We start from the raw sequence: 7489 nt of genomic DNA on the forward strand, positions 1-7489 counted from the left end.
AGCAACATTTGTAATTTACTATAGCGGATTCGTGCAATGCTTAAGATGGTTGTTTATTCCCGAAACGCTATTATTTTCCTTATTGTGTATAAAAGTTACGAAATTCATTTTTGTGTCGGTCTACACAATTATATATGTATCCTAATTATGCAAAGGCTGGGTGTGACTCATAATATTTTAAGATAGTAAAAACCAACGGCGGAGCTTAGTTGAGGCCTGCAGGGGCCATGGCCCCCTAGCTTTACTACAAAACGGCAATGTATTAATCCGTACTGCATACAAAAGTAGTAAGTGAAATAGACAGTAAAGAAAGTAAGCGAAGTTTTTTTTTTGCTTTGGACTAATATAATGTTTACTAGGTAAAACGGGGTAACAAATAATTTTGACCGGGCAATCACCTTTTTTGCGCTGTAGAACAACCGATGAAACCCACGGCCACAGTAGCAGAAAACCACGTCTACAAAACAAAATTAACCTAGGATGGTTGAATAGTCAGTTTAATCATCCTAGCCTACGTCCGATGGTCCATCCCCGGACAACTTTTCACCATAAAAACGAACCCGCGGCTGATCTGATCTGGTATACGAAACCGCGGTGTGACATTCCCGTCACTTGCATCCACCCATGTTCGTTCCCACAACGTAGGTTTGAGTCAACTCAATCGAACATCATCGGCTGTTTCACTTACTTTTTGGAGGGAGGGGCAACCTACGTCGTTCCTCTGTCTCGCCGGTAGAAACGCCGCTCGCGCCACCAACCACCACCATTCCCTTGCCCTGTTTCGCCAGCCATCACATCATCGGCTGTTTTGTCCTACGGCAGAGTGTCGAGGCGCGGGCAACGAGCCCATCCGTGTGGCAGCCACCCGCACTCCACACTTATATAAAGGCCCGGCTAGCCGCTCCAGCTTAGCATCCAGCCAAGCCGAGCTCACCTTCTCCCTCACCCCAGAGTTCCCGGGAGGCGGCAACTTTCATGGTCCTTCGATATTGACATATACAAAACCTATCAGTTCTTGCCATGGCCGCGAAATCTTGGAACCCATTCTCGTGCTGCGTCGGCGGCGCCAGAGTGGCGGATGACGACGACGACTGCAAGAGGCGGATCAGGCGGAGCGTGAAAGGCTGCCCGAGGTCGTCCTCGAGGATGTCGTTCAAGAGCCTGACCTCGTCGGGGACGCTGTCGCCGGAGGACCTGTCCATCACGCTGTCCGGCTCCAACCTGTACGCCTTCACCTACGCCGAGCTCCGCAAGGCGACCGGGAGCTTCTCGCGCGCCAACTACCTCGGCTGCGGTGGCTTCGGCCCGGTCTATAAGGGCGCCGTCGACGACAAGCTTCGCCCCGGGCTGGCCGCGCAGCTGGTCGCCGTCAAGTACCTCGACCTGGACTGCGGCACGCAGGGCCACAAGGAGTGGCTGGTGAGTGCCAAACAGAGTTTGACAATGCACGCGCCGGCCAGATCAATTTCCAAGCCTGGCTGACTTATATTATACGGGTTGTTCTTGTAGGCAGAGGTTTTCTTCCTTGGGCAACTGAGGCACAAGAACCTGGTGAAACTGATCGGGTACTGCTACGAGGACGAGCACCGGATGCTGGTCTACGAGTTCATGAGCGGCGAGAGCCTGGAGAAGCACCTCTTCAAGAGTGAGTTCTCCACTGCTGTTCTTCTTTGTCCCCTCAAGTTTCTTTTCTCCAAGTCAAGAAGATAGCTGAGCTGCTCTCTGCCTTCCAAAAGAACAACACTTTGCTCTTTTTTAAAACAGAGGAACTGTAGATATTTGGATATTTTTGTACTCCTGGAATTAGAGTGCTTGAAAGTTACTACTCTTGGTCGACGTGGAGGAGGAGACTGACCTAAAACATCATATTCGCTTTTAGGCATAAGTGGCTCTCTCCCGTGGATGACAAGGATGAAGATCGCTGTTGGCGCGGCCAAGGGCCTTGCCATTCTCCACGACGCAGACCCGCCGGTGATATACCGTGACTTCAAGGCCTCCAACATCTTGCTCGACTCGGTAAGCCACCCGTAACTTCAGTCTTTCTGCATAGAAAAGAAGCAGCTTTGAAAATGTCTCTTTCATTTCGGAACTCTAGTGGTGGTTACTAACAAATGGGGTCGAAAAAGCTTCACACCTCTTATACACTGGAAATACTACAAAACTGGCTCACAAGCAAAAAATAATATGATGTCGAATCTAGATTTTGAACCTTTAACTTTTGACTAGTTGAACCATCCAAGATGCCATGAATGGATGCATGACAAACTTGAGAAAGCTTATATGACCTGGCTTCACCACATAAATCAAGCTCACAGTAACACCCACAACTTAGTAATTCATAAATTGCAGTGCAATTGTACACATATTTTATACATCATACCTAGTTGGAGAAAATATTCACCAGATATGCCATTGTACGTCACTTGGTGATATTTCCCTTACAAAATTCCAATGCTTGCTATTTCAGGATTACAACACCAAGTTGTCCGACTTTGGGCTGGCCCAGGATGGGCCCCAGGGCGACGAGACACACGTGACAACACGTGTCATGGGGGCGCATGGTTATGCGGCTCCAGAATACATCATGACGGGGGCCTCTTGACCGCCAAGAGTGATGTATATAGCTTTGGTGTAGTGCTCTTGGAGCTCCTCTCCGGGCTACGGTCAGTGAACCGCGCACGGCGGCCGAGGGAGCAGAACCTGGTGGCTTGGGCTAGACCATACCTCAAGCGTTCTGACAGATTGTACAAAGTCATGGACCCAGCTCTCGAGTGTCAATACTCATGCAAAGGCGCCGAGGTGGCAGCACTGGTGGCATACAAGTGTCTCAGCCAAAACCCAAAGTCTAGGCCCACCATGAGGGAGGTGGTCAAGGCCCTCGAGCCCGTCCTCGGCATGGAAGACTTCTTTCCTGTGGGCCCATTTGTGTTCACAATCATTGTGGAGGAGGACAAGGTAGTGGACATGAAGGTGGAGGTCGAGGAGAAGCACCAACACCATCGCCAGAACCATCAAGACAGGCACCGGCAGAAGTACCCCGACTCAGCAATCCATGCCGGCATTGTAACATCCCAAAATTCTAAATTTTGGAATGTTATAATAACAGATAGATTGGATTGATTGTTTGATTGATTGAGTGAAATTGAGTGGAATTCGAAACTTTTTGAAAGTTAAATGAGAGGGAATAAAAGGACTTTCCCAAACTTTCATTTTTGCTGTTATGATCTCCATGAATTCAAATTCTTTTCATCACAAAACCCTGGAGAGAAGATGACATGACTTCTTCCATTTATTTAAATGAAAGGGGGTGTTGAAAATATTTGAATATCATTTGAAAATATTTTCCAATTCTGAAACTTTATGCAACTCAATGATTTTCACGAGAGAAGATAAAATGACTTCTTCAAAACAAATGAAATATGAGTTGGGAGTTTCAAAGGATTTATTCAAAGTCCCATTGCAATTATTTTTCAATATTGGAGTTATTTGAGTTTTATTCAAATTATTTTTCTCCAAAAATAAAATATACAGAAATTAGGGTAAAATGATTCCCTACATCAGAAAATTGGAGAAAAATAAATTTGAAATCATTTTAGTATTTTTAAAGTGATTTTTATTGGATTTTATTAAGGCAGCAGCACTGTTTGATTTATTAAAAAAAATTTGGATTTTATTTGACTCTACAAAAATGTTCATGTTGTAGGAAATCCTTTTCTGAAAATTTTGATATATTATATGCCTATATAATATTTTTATTTATTCTGTTTTATTATTTTTCTTTGTCTGAAAAATGTTTTATAAAAAAAAACTCTCTCTTCGCCCACTGGGCCGGCCCAGCTCCCAGGCCAGGCCACAGCCCAGCCCACGCTGCTCGTCCGCCTCGTGCCCGAGCACGGGACGACTCCCGCCGCCGCATGCCACCGAGTCCGGCTCGGCTACGCCCCGCCACCGCCTAGCCCCGCCCCCTCCTCCACGCCTCGCCTCTCCTTAAATACCGGGCCACCCCGACCCCTCTCTCCTCCTCCCCGCCGCAACCGCCGCCCTCGCCGGAGCCCGCCCCGACGAGATCCGCCGCCGCCGCCGCGCTTCGTCCCGTCGCCGTGGACCACCGCCGTCGCCACCATCGGCTCCGCCGCACTACGCCGCCTCTCCCCGACCCCTTTGCCGGCCTCGTCGACCACCGGAGCCGCCGGACCCGAGCCGCCGCCGCCGCGTCGCTCCGCCTCACCGCCGCACTTCGCCGGAGTAGCCGCCGCCTTGGGTTAATTTCCCTCGAACCGGTATAAACCGTGAACCGCCCCGGTTTATTTATTTTTCGTTTTTGGTTTTATTAAGAAAACCTAGTTCTGTTTTTTTAGGTTTTATTAAACAGCGAACGTCCACTGTTTAGATCCTATAAACGAACGTTCGCTATTTAGTCTTTTCTTTTATTTTAGTTTTTCGCCAGGGACTTATCTGTGCTTATTTGATTTACAGTTTAGTCCCTGTTGTTCAAACGTCTATAACTTTTTACTCGTTTGTCCAAATCCAACGAAACCAACGCCCACTTCTTCGTTATGATCCCCTCTATCCATTAAAACAACTTAAACATGTTTTTGAAAGTTTTAAAATTTGAATTCAAACAGATTTGTATTCAAACTTCTTTTGTTCATAACTTAAGTTTCGTAACTCCGATTTAGTTGATTCCTTTTGCAAATCGAAGCTCTTGACCTAAACTTTCTGATAAGGCCAAATTCATATAATTTTGGTACTGTTAGAAATTGTTTTATGTTGCAAGAGTTATTTGCTTGGTTTTGATGTTTCCCGAATCGTCTTCTTCGTTCTTCTCGATCTTTTGAGTGATTGCTTATGTGTGGTTACTATTGCTTGCTTACGATAGATTGACCGGAGTGTGACGAGTAGATCTATCCAGAGTATTGAGTGCGAATCATCTTCATCAACATTGCAGGCAAGTTCACACTTTGATCATATCCCGTTCATACCCAGTTTTTGTGCATTAAATTCAACCCTCAAACATTGCATGGTTAGGATCTAATTTAAATTGAGGGAATTGGGAAGTAGTTGAGGTAGTACCTATTACCTGTTTTATTTATCAAACCCTTGGGAGTTACTTCTACGTTGCTATTACATTGCCATGCTATGCTCGTAGACGTGGATTGGTTTTGAGTGATATTCATGACAGATGTGAGATTGTTAATAATGATTTACTTAAGGTGGCAACTAAAACTCACATGTAGGTGGATTGAGGCACCTGGAGAACCCAGTGTTGTCTGTTTGTATAAGGACCGCCACCCAGGCTCAAAGGGATCATAAAATTATTCATGCTAGAAACTTCCGTATGCAGCCACAAGCTATTATGGGCTCTAGCATAGTTGAGTAAGTTGTGGGAAACCTTTCCATGATGGGCTAGCAGATGTTGGGGATTGTAGGTGTACCGGCCTATCTATCGGTTAAGGGGACCTCTTCGGAAAGACTGTGTCTCGGTCATCCGTTTCTCAAACACCATGTAGTGCGAGAAATCCAACGGAGGCGATCGAGTCTTGTGGGGAAAAGTGCGCAAACCTCTGCAGAGTGTACAAACTAATCATGGTTAGCCGTGTCCCCAGTTATGGACATCTTGAGTATCTAGTTCTTGGATTATCCTGTTGATCTCATCATGTTACTTTAATCAATATTGTTGGGTTAATGATGATACTTAATTGGGATTGAGATGCTGTCAACCATCTCAATGTTTCACAACCACCATGATAGTTAAATAAAATGTATTCCTTTGAAGTAGGGAAAAATTGGCTTTTCGCAAAAACATTATAACCATAGAGCTTTTCCACCAGCCATATATGCATGTAGTGATAGCCTTTGTTCATCATTTTCTCTATGGTGTGAATTTGCCAGCATATTCCATGTGCTGACCCGTTTTCGGGCTGCAACGTTTCATGTTGCAGGATATCTTACGACGAGTAAGTGATTCGTTAGGGTTACGATTTCTACACTCAACTTTGCCGTTGGTGTTGATGGGAATCCACAACCTGGTTACTTCCGCTATTTGGATTGAGGTAATAGTATTTACGTTACTTTATACATGTGATTTACCTCTGTTATAAATCTTCGAGTACTGTGTGTGTCAGCATACCGATCCAGGGATGACACTTAAGCACAGAGACTTGATCAATTCGGGTCGGGTCGCTACAGGCATTGTGCTCCGCGGCCACGATGGGGTCATTACTGGGTACACTGGTGCACAACGGCGGCAACAAAGGTCGTCGAGCTACCACCAGGAGAGAGGGGCATAGGACTAAGGTAGCACAACGACGGCAACAAAGGTCGTCGAGCTACCACCAGGAGAGAGGGGCATAGGACTAAGGTAGCTAAGTGAGTAGGACAATATGGTATGCACAGAGTATAGAGATGTGATACAATGTCACATCAGTTTGTTTCAGATTTGTGGATTGTGTTTCTTTTATTCTTTATAGTTTTTGGAAAGTTCTCTCGGACTTAAGCCCGTCTTTCTGTTGATAGTGACAACAAGGGTATAGATAAAATAGGGATGCAAAACAGTGTGACAAAAGTCCGGTTTTCATTTTCGCAAGGATTATTCAAGATGTTGTGAATTGGCATAGTTAAAAAGGATGCTCAAATTTTCTTTCATTTACACTTCTAGAATTTTGATCCAATAGTTGTCCATTGTTCCAAGTGAGACGAGTAATGGAAAAAAATTGTCATGCATGCACACCTCGGCAAAATCTTGCAAAGGTAAAAAGAAAGCAAATTCTCATCTTATGCCAAGAGAGATGTCTTACGATTGACCATATTCAAATGCTTTGTAATTGTGTGAGCACTGAGGCGACAGTCGGTAAGGCAATCTCTAATGCTGACCCGCAAATTTGCTCCGGCATTCGTTCGCGGATAGCGGGAACTAGTCCACGGACATGGATGCTGGAGCCGGCCATTCAATGCTGTCCGCATACATTTCAAACATTTTTCAACAATCCGGATAAAATTCATGCAAACCCAACGCATTTCCTACAAACCGGAAGAAAACAATTACTACATTTATTTTAACTAAAAAGGTAAAACTATGTGCATGTCGGCAGGGTGGAGCTCCGTTCCCATGAAACGGATACACTACACTAGTCTACGGTCGGCCGTTGCGGATATCCTTTTGTCTTCCTCATGTCCGGCAGCCCGCACATCGAACTGTGAGGAGCCCTAAAGGTATATTCTTTCCGCGTATTTTCTCTATGTCCGGTTGCGCTGATCATCGGAGCGGCAAAGGGGGTGCTTCGGCCGGAAGGGAATGGAGGCTCCTCCGCTTCTGTGAAGCTAAGCCGAGGCGGGGGGTCGATGATGGTCTGTGTTGAACGGGGCAAGTCATCGGTTGTGCACTCCGACGATGCGCCGGTGGTGACCTTTCTGGGACCCAAATGGTGACAGCCTTCCATGATCTGTCCTCCCATATGCTGACTCTGGAGTAAAATCAGCATGGTGTCAC

At 45.8% G+C, this 7489-nt stretch overlaps 1 pseudogene; it reads left to right on the plus strand.

Annotated features, from left to right (window-relative positions):
- Positions 1-929: 929 nt before the first annotated feature.
- LOC123121518 (serine/threonine-protein kinase RIPK-like) lies at positions 930-3178 on the plus strand (annotated as a pseudogene).
- Positions 3179-7489: the final 4311 nt, after the last annotated feature.

Source organism: Triticum aestivum, chromosome 5D (assembly GCF_018294505.1).
Source record: "Triticum aestivum cultivar Chinese Spring chromosome 5D, IWGSC CS RefSeq v2.1, whole genome shotgun sequence".
In the NCBI taxonomy this organism is placed as follows: domain Eukaryota; kingdom Viridiplantae; phylum Streptophyta; class Magnoliopsida; order Poales; family Poaceae; genus Triticum; species Triticum aestivum.